This window comes from Dermacentor albipictus, chromosome 6 (assembly GCF_038994185.2).
Source record: "Dermacentor albipictus isolate Rhodes 1998 colony chromosome 6, USDA_Dalb.pri_finalv2, whole genome shotgun sequence".
Taxonomy (NCBI): domain Eukaryota; kingdom Metazoa; phylum Arthropoda; class Arachnida; order Ixodida; family Ixodidae; genus Dermacentor; species Dermacentor albipictus.
The window spans coordinates 95,808,970-95,820,820 of record NC_091826.1 but is presented as its reverse complement, the minus strand read 5'-3'; the positions used below and the strand labels follow the sequence as shown (position 1 = coordinate 95,820,820).

Below are 11,851 nucleotides of genomic sequence, written 5' to 3'. Positions count from 1 at the left end.
TTCAAGAAAAACATGAAACGATGTTTGATTGAAGGCAAAATTCATACGTAAGAAAATGTATCTGCCGTCTCTTTATACATACGTTTCATTCTATTTTTGTTGCGGACAAGCAACAATAGTTTTCTGCAGTTCCATGTTTTCTTGTCCTAATTCAACAGCCATGTACGCATTGTATTTGTACGTGTATAACTTTGTGTGCTTGCGTATAACCTTGCACATGTTTGTATTTTTGCCGAATTAAGTTTCACTGTGCGCATTGTAGCATTGTTTTGACATATTTGTTGCTTCTTCTATATATATTTTTTTGAATTTATATTGTTACTGCGAACTGTATGGGTGCCGGGGCCTCGTCAGGCCTTACAGCCTTTTGCCCCGGTCCCCTCTTTTCCTTGAAAAGAAGAATAAACTTCACTTCACTTCACATTACATGATTAGGTGTTTCTTCCTTGCCCCTCCTCTCCAGACAGCACTGGACGAACGGACAGACAGGAAACCACGAAAACTCTTCCAAGCAAACGCACGTCGCTTCCTAAGAAAGAGGGCCCCGTCGGGGTGGCGGGGGATTCCTGTTTTTGCAGCTCGACAAGCTGTCCCCAAATGACCGGGCCAAACGCGCGCTGTTACATTGGGCCGGGGGCTCCATCTGCTCGTTCTGGTTTGTTCGCTTCATACATGCCGTTCGAAGTTCCATTGCCCATGGTTCCGTATACTAAGCAGGTTAGAGTAAATGGGCCCCCTTCTCCTACTGTCCGAGGTGAGGCCCTTGGCTGCAGCCTCCTTAGCCACCCCTTAATCCAGCGCTGCTCGCTGGCACTACAATGTGGAAAACTGCTGCCTCAAAGAAGTGAGTACCACTACCTGGGTGTGCGGGTGTCTTTCCGTACGGCAACCTACGGAAAGAAGTGATCCAGAGCAACCTAGCCTGATCCCGTTTTGATGCTCGCCATGTACGCAGCAGTTTGTCGTACATGATGTAGCCAAAATGCCGGACACGGCAAATATTTCACTACGTGGACCTCAACGGCATCCGCACCATGTGGTCGGAAAGGCTGCAGCAGTTCTGCAAGAACATGGCTTCTTCGCGAGCCCTGTACATGAGGGGAAGAAGTGAAAGCGGCCATGAGCAGTTGAGGCCCTAGTACGAAGGGCGGAGACTTATACTTGCCGCCGAGACATGGAGGGAAGGTCCACACTCATTCTCAATAAGAAATGCAAACAAGAGATCAATGTTAAACTCTATGATAATGGTGTCGCTAAGAGCCTCCTCTTCAAGGCAGAAGCCAGTGCATTCAAAGTGCACATAGCGCTAACAAGGCCCAGGGACAGGCAGGAACACGGGACGAGCGCTACATAGCGCTTCTTGAGCGATGTATCCAAGTTTCTATGTATCCCACCAACACGCCCAAACATCTTCCCAGCTAGAAGCCGAGGCTCTGACAACTCTGGCTTACTGCCGACGCTTTGACGACCGCGTAGGAAGTGCTATGTTGAGTGTGATGCTGGCGAAGAGACAATCTAAGACTGGGTGCTGCAACAAACAGGCCTCACACCAGCCCCTATAGAATGCACCACTCAAACGCAGGCAATTGGAGCCGTGATACATCTTCATAATGTCGGACCTCATGTACGCTATTAGACGTTATGTGCGTGGGTCGATAGGCGCACAAGTCTCTGATATACAGAGTGACCCGGTTGGCAAGGCTACGCCTGTCGGGATGCCGGCAGTCTCTAGGAATGGCGGGAGCGCAATGGCGAACCGTGCTGCCCAAGATTTAATTAACCGAGAAGTGGGGGCACATCGGGGACGGCTGCCAGGTGGAAAGACACCCAGTCACAGCTACAATGAAATTAACACAGGGAGCTTAAATGGCCTACAGGGAAGACCGGCAGGTATATCCACCACCGGATTCTCCTCGAGCAGAACGCAAACCATGGATGTCCGCGGGATTCAAACATGAACTGTTATTTCCTCCAAAATTATATCTTATATGTTCCAAGGTCGCTAGGATTCAAAATGTAAAAGTTATGACGCAGATCCAGCCGATCAGCATCATTTTGTATGTGGTTGCAGGAACAAACCTCCCCCATGAAATTTCCAGCTACAAACTCTCTTAGAGGAGGCTTGGGATTCCATAATAAAATCCACATACCCACAAACCCAAGCCAGGCTGGCAGACTAGGTGGCGAAAGTTGCGGCCAGCAGGACACCGCCTCAATGCCCACCCCCACCTTATCTCGGTTTCCACCTCCCCATCCCTTCTCTTTAGTGCAGTTTTTTTCATCCTTCTCCTCCCATTCCATCTAAAGGTGCGGGCGGTGGCTAAGTGGCTACGGCCATGAGCCTAGTCAATTAACATCCTTAGATATTATGCTTTCCTATAACTAGAGACATCTACCTCATCTCCCGCTCTCGCTCACACGCTGCCGGCGTCAGATGCCATCCTCTTGGTAATGTCCTGAAACGAGCCCTCCGCCGCTTCTACAGACACGCTGTCACAGAGGCACGAACCGAGTATGGGCGTTATAGGAGATTGGGAAGCTATGTACTGAAGGTGGAAACTACGCATCGCGTCACTAAAACGTGCTAAAAGGCGGCGGCGACAGATCTGCACAAATGAATATCTTAAATGTGGCAAAACTGACGCGCTTAATACGAAGGACGAATGGTCGAAAGCGTAAAACGCTGTGAAGCAGCAGGTTCCAGGCGCAGCTAGGCGGCGCTTGCGAGACTGGTCGCGCGGACCACAGAAAATTTTTCGCGCAAGGAAAAGACAAAAAATTGGAGGCTTAACCATAGCGTATCCTTAGCGTTTGGAGGCATCTTGACCACATACACGCCTGGCGCAAAGACGCTGGCGCGGTTGCGGGCGCAGAGACTGACGCGACGGCGGGCGCACGCCGCTTCATCCCTGGCGTGACGTCACATATCACGTGATGCAGCGATGGTGGCGCCGCCGCGTCGCGCGCGACGGCGTGAACCGAAGCGTGGAGGCCTCCGCCGGGCGACGTCCGACGGCGCGATATGAGGCCCCATGTGCAGCCGGTGTGACGTCATCATGTGACGTCACATCATGTGATCTCACTTCAGGGTCAACGGTGGCCACCGCCCGGAGGCGACTGACGTCGCGATATGAGGCCCCATCTGCAGCCGGTGTGATGTCATCACGTGACGTCATGTCACGTGACCTACTTGAAGGTCACTTGAAGGTCAGTGGTGGCCACCGCAGGGAGGCGACCGACGGCGCGATATGAGGCCCCATCTGCAGCCTGTGTGACGTATCACGTGACGTCATGTCACGTGACCCCACTTCAGGGTCAATGGTGGCCATTGCCGGGCATCGCGCGAAGGCCCGAAACCTACGTTAATATGCTTCGCATAAAATATAAACTAGCACTGAAGCACTGCTCACTATAATGCGTCTTCAACCTGCCCCGAAGTTCGCTCGTAGCTGTGTGGAAGATACTGCTAGAGAACACCGTAAGGGGGCTGCCGGAAATAAGCGCCGCCCAATGAGACTCGTCGGCAGCGCTTTAGAGCTGGTTGCTACTTTAAAAAAATTAGGGGACGCTTAAGCTTCGCCCTCAAGAGTGGTACACGATAGAGTTCCTGTCGATCCGTCATGGGGTGTAAGACAATGCGCTATGGCGCAGCGATCACTTACGAGGCACCAGGCATCGGACTTTGCTCCTACCAATCACGCGATGAGCGCCGAGCAAAGCAGCGTTCGGCGCCGCAACGAAACTTGCGCCTGGGCAAGCGGAACGAACCAAAGAACTCGGTGTCTCGGAGGCAGAAACGATCTACGCGAGCCAAACGTCGTGATCGGTACGAACAGCCGGGCGGCGACGCGCCATGAAGGCGGACGCGATCATGGGGCTGAGGCCTCGATGGGGTCGTCTTCTATCTCGCTTGTGAGCACCACGCAGACGCATGACTCCCTGCCAGCAGTACGGCACACATCGCAGGGGATGCTTCCCCACCACACTCGCTACGGTGCAGCGCTCACGTCAGAGGCGTCCCGCATCGGACGCTGCACCTAAGAATCGCGCTGTGAGCAGAAAGAGGAACCGCGTCCCCAAAACACGAGGATTCGAGTGACGCACGCTGGGAGTTGGAAGGGGAGAGAGCGAGAAAGCATTAAACGCAACGGTATTGGGGCATTCTCACACCGGTCCCCGCACGGCCCCAATGTGCTCAAACGACACGAAGGGGAGAAGCGGGTGAGTGGCACGCCACCTGTCGGGGCAGCGCCGTACATTGCGAGGCGGGGGTCTCCTGCGTTTGCCACAAGATGGTTCTGCGTGATCGCCAAACACAGAAGAAATGTAGCGGAAACGTACTTCACTACTCGTTTCACTGCGACTTCTGTAAATTACATGCTCATTATTACCTATATACACCGCAGTATAACTTTCTACGGCCCGTTTCTAAGGCAACACCGCATTCACAAGAGGCGCTTTTTCCCGCTTTTTAGGATTGAAATCATGGCTGAGTGGTGGCGTCCCCGTGTCACACTCCGGAGACCCTGGTTCGATTCTAGCCCAGCCCATCTTCCAAGTTGTTTTTATTTACGAATTGCCTATTGGCATTTTTCGCTCACGACGAACGCCGCCGCCGACACCGGCATTTCTGCGACAAGAGCGTCTTAACGTTATCGCATTAAAAAGGGAAAAAATGTCCAAGGACTTTATACTCAATGAGTGGAAGGCGATGGTGCGCACATTACCGGCAAAACTTGGTGTGCTTGCAAGAATGTCGGCAGTGACAGTGTTGCGCGACTGCGCTTACGTCTGCATGTACTTTCTACTTGAATGTGGCCAGCCAAGGCATCGCTATCTTTTTTTGCAATGCGGTGCCCGCTCGTCACAAATGATGAGGCCAATAAAGAAAATACCATGCAGTCCACGTGTTACGTGTACAATGACGGATGCATTGCACAACTTTAGTTACCTACAACTATGCAGCCACCGTGGTGTCTGGTAATATTGTTTAGCACCAAGTGACCTGCTTTGTACGTGTATACGTAGTGTTTCGGTGAAGGTAATACAGAAAAAAAGTTATCGTTGCGAACTGACCAAGGGCGAACATTACCTCGTTTTCGTTTCGAAGGCAGTAATGTACTTTGTTTACATAAACCTGCCTGACCAATTTGACATCAATCCAATCATTCTTCATGCTTTTAAAGCCAAAGCTTTACTACGCCAGCCAGCGAGCCATTCCGGCTCGTCGCACCATGTGCCTTATGCAAGCATCCGTATGTCGTATGCCATATGCCGCGGCCGACGAACGACTTTGAGCCGCCGTTGTCTAGCAATGCCGCAGCCGCGCTCCAACAGATGGCGCCGCCGTCGCCGCTCGCTCCACCAGATGTGCCCCGCTGGGGCAGAGGGAGAGGAGATGTGGCCTCGCGGGGCGTATATATATATATATATATATATATGCACTTCGCCTCCGTGTATTTAGTCGTTATGGAGAGCGCGAAAGAGACACGCAGCAACGGCAGAATGAAGCGAGGAAGAGACAACGCGCTCAAGAGACGCTAGAAGAACGCGCCGCACGGCTCGAGAATCGTCGTAACCAAGATGCGGCTAGAAGAATTCGTGCCACGTCCCGGCGTGACTCTTCAACTGCGGAAGAGACCGCTTGGAGGTCCCGATAGCATCGGAATGAGACACTGCGCAGACGTTACCTAGTCGTTACCTAGCCTAGTCGTTAGCTGAACAGTGTGTCTTGTAGTGTCTACACAATACAGCTAAACCACACGCTTAAACACAAGCTAACACCGCAATCGCAGCCATGCAGCTCTTGCTTTCGCCATTCAACTAGGGTTAAACAGAGATATACCACAGCCAATGTTTTTACTTTTGACACCATCGGCTATTTATAGTACCAACTTTCGGACACAGCGCCCACTACAACGCCGGATTTTCGCGTAATGGAGCATATAATGCATTAAAAGAACGCCGCGAAGACGACGCTTCATCAAAGCTCCAATGAGTCGGCTCGGTGATGGAGCCAGCATGATGGTGACGGATCTTATCTGAGAGCAGACGAAGTGCTTCGGTCACCTTACTATACCGGGTGGCCTCCTCAACCAACGAGGACACGTGACCTGGCCAGAAGAGCGTTCTTTTCCTATTCGGGCATGTGCGTTTGTAAACTCGGATTCTAGCTTTTTCTTGCGTCAATTCAGAGGATAGTTCAATTTAAAACTGCGAGAAAGCTGGTGCTCATCAATGATGGTGATGAAATTAGCGTTATTCTGAAAGCAACGCTGATGATCCTAATGCTAAAGATGATTTTCATAGTGATGATGCCAGTGGCGATGAAGTTGGCTGTGATGATGACAACAGATTACAAAAGTTGGCAGTCGATTCATGCTCTGTCTGACTTCGGTCAAACATCGCCGCTTCTGCGAGCTGGGGTCTGCTAATAAACTAAGTAACAATAATAATATTAATAATAACAATAATAATAAACGCTATTGTATTTTTCAACTCTGGCAGGAAGATGTTGTCTTTCATCTAATTCTTCTGGACGCTGAATCAGCTTCACACTTTTTATATGCGTTTTTATTTCTTCTTTCTCTTCAGGCTGACCACGCATCTCTTTGATTTTATACATTTTTTACTTTTATATTTTTTTTTCATCATGTAAGGCGATTTGAATATTGGCTTAGTGCCTGCAGTGGGTATGTGCCATTTTTTAAACAGAATTATCAGCCTTTATTGCTGCACGATGACCAAGCGCCCGGTCGCATCGAACGTTCCGTGATTGCCCAAGGACAAAGGCTCTTCAATCTGCCAGCGTTCTTTTTACTTCAGCACTCCTCGTTTGGGCTGAGTACTACTGAATTTTCGCACTTTTCGTTTCTTGTTCGTCCTTCCCTTCAGGAACCATATTCTTCAGCTGGGCCTTTCTGAGGTAGCCAGGTTAGCCTGTGATGTGTTTTCTTCATTTTTTCACGCGGTCGTCACTGCTCTGGATGGCTTGCGTTCCTTCAATTTTGAACTGGCGTTCGAGCTTTGTGCTATTTATATTTATATGTTTACCTCGTTCGCGTGGTGTCCTGAACTGCATACCCGTGTCTAAGCTTCCCAGTAATTGAAATGCCATTCTTACGCAGAAGCTAAAGCTGTAGAAGCTAAAGCTTACGGCCACAGCTGTAGGCTTGCCAAGGCTGCCACTACCTCCTCCGGTCGAACGTCAGCGAGGGTCGTCAATTTAGCGGAGGCGGAATTGCGCACACTGCACCAGGTGACGCCACCTTCTTAAGCATCTTCGTGTTCCTTGCCTGTCCCGAAATCGGTGAGCCACTTTGCACCATCAATCTTGGTCCATGGGAAAACCCAGCTTTCTGGGTTGACGGAACTTTACCATAAAAAATTATGCAATTATAATTGCAGTCATAATTATAATATTATTAGAAAGTATCAGTGATAAAAGATTGAACTATTTTATTTTACCCAGTAACTGGTACTTCTTCCGTGCGGCCACTACTGGCAAATTTTAACAGTCTGTAGAGAAATGATGTGTATATTATAATACCCTCGTAATGAGGGCCTTTGGGGGTATTTTGAATAAATAAATAAATAAATATTAAGAGAGAAAAATAATTAAATGCGACGTATTCCTAATTTCTATTGTATCTATACTGTACAAGAGTTTTGAGAATGTTGGATAGCAGTATTAGGCGCGCCGAATCTATGGCTGCTGATTTTGCTACGATTCCAATTAGGTTCGTTAGTATAACGCTTGCAAACTGAGGAAATATAGCAGCATGCATGCTCTCTCTGTAGCGTGCGCGAAATGTATAAGTGCGTAAATACGGTTGTGCGGAAGGATTTCAACTTGCCATCGCTGTATTGGTTGAAAAAGAAAACTTACTGCAGAATTAGCGGTCAAAGTGAAGACAGACCGTGGTTATGAAGCATGTTTCCTGAAGATGCCTGAGTAGATTACGAGCATCACTTCGCAGACTTTTTATTTAACATAGCGTGAACCCTTCTTGCCAGTGGCATGACTAAAAAAATTGAATTATCTCCACTGGAGTTGTATAGGTATGCGGGAGCGTTTTGCCACGTGGCCATCTCCACGCAGCTTGGTGTAATTATTATACTTATCTACGTTGATGAGACCCCTATATACACTTATCAATCCTGATATGATTTTATCTAACACTCTCGGACTAGCTCTGACATTTATCAATGGTTATCGGTCCTTATCGACCTTGTGAGAAATCTTCTGCTCAATATAAGACCTTATACGCATTTTAACACTTTATCAATCGGCGTCGAATAATTGTCAACCATGATAACGCCAAAACGACTTGTCACTCCTTATCCTTACTAGCGCATTGACGGCTTATCTCTAAATGTTGCGAGACACGAAGTGGATGAGCCCTCAGAGATAAGTCGCCTTTCGGCCGGTGAACGGACGCCCCAAGAAGAGGCGCGTGGCGCTACCACCTAGACACATGGGAGAAGCTCTGCGTTCTTCGTTAAATTTCGCAAAGTCGGAATTTGCCTGATGTCCACAATGCTACAAGTCGACTTTACATGTGGTCCATAGAGATGGCTTTTCTTGCATCATCACCAAATTTTTTCATCAAAGCCGTCCTAGAAAGTGCTCTCATTTGAAATTTACCTTAACGCGTATGGCGTTAAGGCAAATTGCTATTTCATTGCTATTTCTCCTCATTGATATTTGGTTGGCTCAACCAGTGCAAAGAAATGCGGAACCGCAGCGTCAAAAAAAATTAACCGGGAGCTTTTTCATGATATTTGCATGTTCAACGCATACAACCGATGATGATGAAACATTGTGCTCAAGCAGGCTTCATATTGAGTTGATTGGCTGTGTTAGACGGCGTGTTTTTTTCTTCGGAAACATTTTGAACACAGCTTAACTTGAAGACACGAATTTTAAGACAACATGGCTTACGTATACAAGGTTGTTGCTATCTTTCACGTATTCTCCCATGCTAACAAGAGCATTCTCTTCGGAAACGTGATTAGTTGTGAGGATTTCCAAACAAGAACGGCAAGCCTTTGGTGTCTTCATAAAATGACGAACTAAAAAGCCTGCCAATTGGGCCACGATGTCGCTTTCGGCTTCATTCAAAGGTTCTAGTTCGCCAATGCCATGACTCGCTACTGGCTCTGCTGTTTGGCTTTGTACCGTCTTGATTTCCTCAGCAAAGAAGTCTAACTGCTATTGACAACTTCATAGTTTCAAATATACGAAACTTTCAGAAACTGGCTGACCGACACTATTTTTACAGCATTTTTCATGTCGTATGCACTTGGCACCGGCGAAACCGTTCTTACTACTGTAAATAAGCTTGTGCCAACCTTTCTGTAAAAAAAAAAAAAACTGGTAACCACATTCAAGCAGTAGGACAAAGTGCACTTTCAGCACCAGTGTTGTTGCCATTATTACGACTGCGTGACATGGCTTCCACATTTTCTTGACCCCAATTCCCAAACCTTCCATTATACTTACTGTGAGTCGAAGTATTTCAATGGTTTCTTCGTATTTACTCTTATTTGTATAATTCAAACTGACAACTGGCTGGCGAGATGTCATCAGAGTGTACCATTTAAATATGAGCTCGAAAAACCAAGTAGTAGTTTCTGCTTCCAATGGTAGCTTTCCCGACATGCCAAAATATCTCATGGTTGATGGGGCTTCTCGGAAAAACTGCACTGCGATTCCTACTTTCATTTTTGTGAAATGTCCATTCGACAGATACGCACTATTCACATTTGGAGCCACTCACAGCTGTTCTGTGTCCAACTTAACACAGTCTGTGAGGTTCTACAAAGGAGATATTTGTTCCAAAGCTGCAGTGCTCGTGCACATTTTCTTGGGAGGACTACTCTTTTTCGCTGCTGTCCGTAGAAAACATCTGAGCATCTGGTTCTCCTGTTGAGTGAAGTGGTGATGTGGTTCCATTCCCTTGAATTTTAACACCAGCCAAGGGAAGACGAGATGCTGGCTTCTTTCGCTGCCTGGGTGCCGCTGTACAAGACCAAAACACAGAGCGTCAGACGCTAAACGCGTCACTTTAAACTTTAAAAAGGGCCTCTGGCCCTATAGCACCTAAGCCTGAAGTCGAAGTGTGTAGGCAGAGAGCTTGATTTAAGAAACCGACGACCATCTTGCCGCCTCCCCTCTAACTGGTCGTTATCAAAGTGCAGCTGAACGAAAGAAAATGTCTTTTGAATGTTTGAGTCATGAGACTGTAGGTACGGAAGGATTGCACTGAGCATACGAGAGGCAAACTGCAACCCCTTTTTATCCCGCTTAGGTTGTAATGTTGCCTAACTTCAAGGTAAAATTAAATGTAAGCATGAAGGATGCTTAAACTGCGAATCCAATACATAAATAGAAAGGAAGACACTTACCTCGCAAATTCTTGAATTGTGCGTCTGTTTCTAGCAGTCGCGTTTGACTTGAATTTCCCACGTCTTTCTGCATTATGAGTCAAGGGGAAAGCGAAGTCACCTATGACCCTTCTCTGTAGCGCTTGTGCACAAAGGTATGCTGCGCCTGGCACGGTAGTTTGCTGCAGCGAAATTGTGACACACGTTTCACTGCAGATACCGAACCGTACAAGTCACCCCACCAAATATGACCGCGGCCTCGTTGAAACTGCAAACACTACACAACGCGACAACTCGAGGCGCGCATACGTGCGTCCGTGTCAACCGCTCCGACACAATATGACCACGGCGAGGCGCGGGCCTGATAAAAAGGTGTCCTCACCCTGTACGGTGGGAGGTGGCGCTGAATGACATCGAGGCACCCTATCGCTTCGCCGTTCTACACTACATTCATCATCAACATCAGATCAGGTGCAACGCCATGGAAGCTAGAGATACTTTTTACAGCGGCTGCGTTCGCGCATAGAAATAGTTCGGTGTTTTTTGACCCGTTCTCACTGAAAATTTTCTTTATATCAGCTCTGTTCTGAGTAAAAAAAGAAGGAATTTACCCTTAGAAGCAATTCCTGTACTTATACGGCGGCTAACGCGGTGTTTGAAATCAATTTGCTTTGCGTTATTTTTTTTTTATTACCGCCCGTCGCCGCCGCCGCACGAGCATGCTCGCGCGAGCAAACATCGCTGGCATGCAGCGAAGCATAGCCGGAAACGCGTGGAGTGACACATTTTGGTGACCGCGCTCTTTGCGTAGATTGCACAGCGTTGCACCTGATGTATAAAACAGAGTATACCAGAAAGCTCGCCTTCGTGCGCAGCATTCGCCGCCAGCGTTTACCGGTACGAATTACGGTTACATAAGCTGCAGATGCTGGGAAGTGTGAGAAGCAGTAGGCGATCTTTGGATGCTATCGGAGGGGGTAGTTCAATTCTTAGAGGCGAAGCTGAAGCGTCGTCCAAATTTTCGTTTCGCCAGGTGAACATATTCGTACGGTTCAGAGTACTCATTTCTGCAAGCGCGGCTCTTTAGCCCATGTTATTCCGCGTTCGGCTTTCGACGAGAGCGGACGTGTTATGGCTCGCCGTGCGTGCATCGTCTGCTGGCCGCGGTGACAGGTTCTCTTCTGCACCGTTAGATTATATTTTGTTGCCTACATTGTCTTCGAGCGAGACCATTCAACGTGCGTTTCTTGCATGGCGATCGGGCAGGAAGATTATATCGGGTGGAACGACAACTGGTCCGTCGCTGGCTTTCAACATGCGACATTTACAAGGAGGGTGGTGGGAAGGAGACTTAAGGAAGACGTTGAGATTGATGAGCTGCCGCATCTCTTCAAGTTTGGAAGTGGCACTGTCCTTCATGTCACCCCGTGTCGGTCGCCGCTATGGTTGAGGTGCCGCAGGC

The 11,851-nt window shown here is 48.3% G+C and overlaps 1 protein-coding gene across 4 annotated transcripts in view; it reads left to right on the top strand.

Annotated features, from left to right (window-relative positions):
* The first annotated feature begins 6,590 nt into the window (after positions 1 to 6,590).
* Positions 6,591 to 11,851, top strand: part of LOC135907494 (calcium-activated chloride channel regulator 1-like) — a 158,352-nt gene continuing 153,091 nt past the window's right edge. The window contains exons 1-2 of one of the 4 annotated variants that reach the window (XM_065439194.2): positions 6,591 to 6,933; positions 7,128 to 7,309. The gene's annotated coding sequence lies outside the window, so the exon portion shown is untranslated. The remainder of the gene's footprint in view (positions 6,934 to 7,127; positions 7,310 to 11,851) is intronic. The other 3 variants (XM_070520899.1, XM_065439193.2, XM_065439191.2) reach the window with 3 other exon arrangements.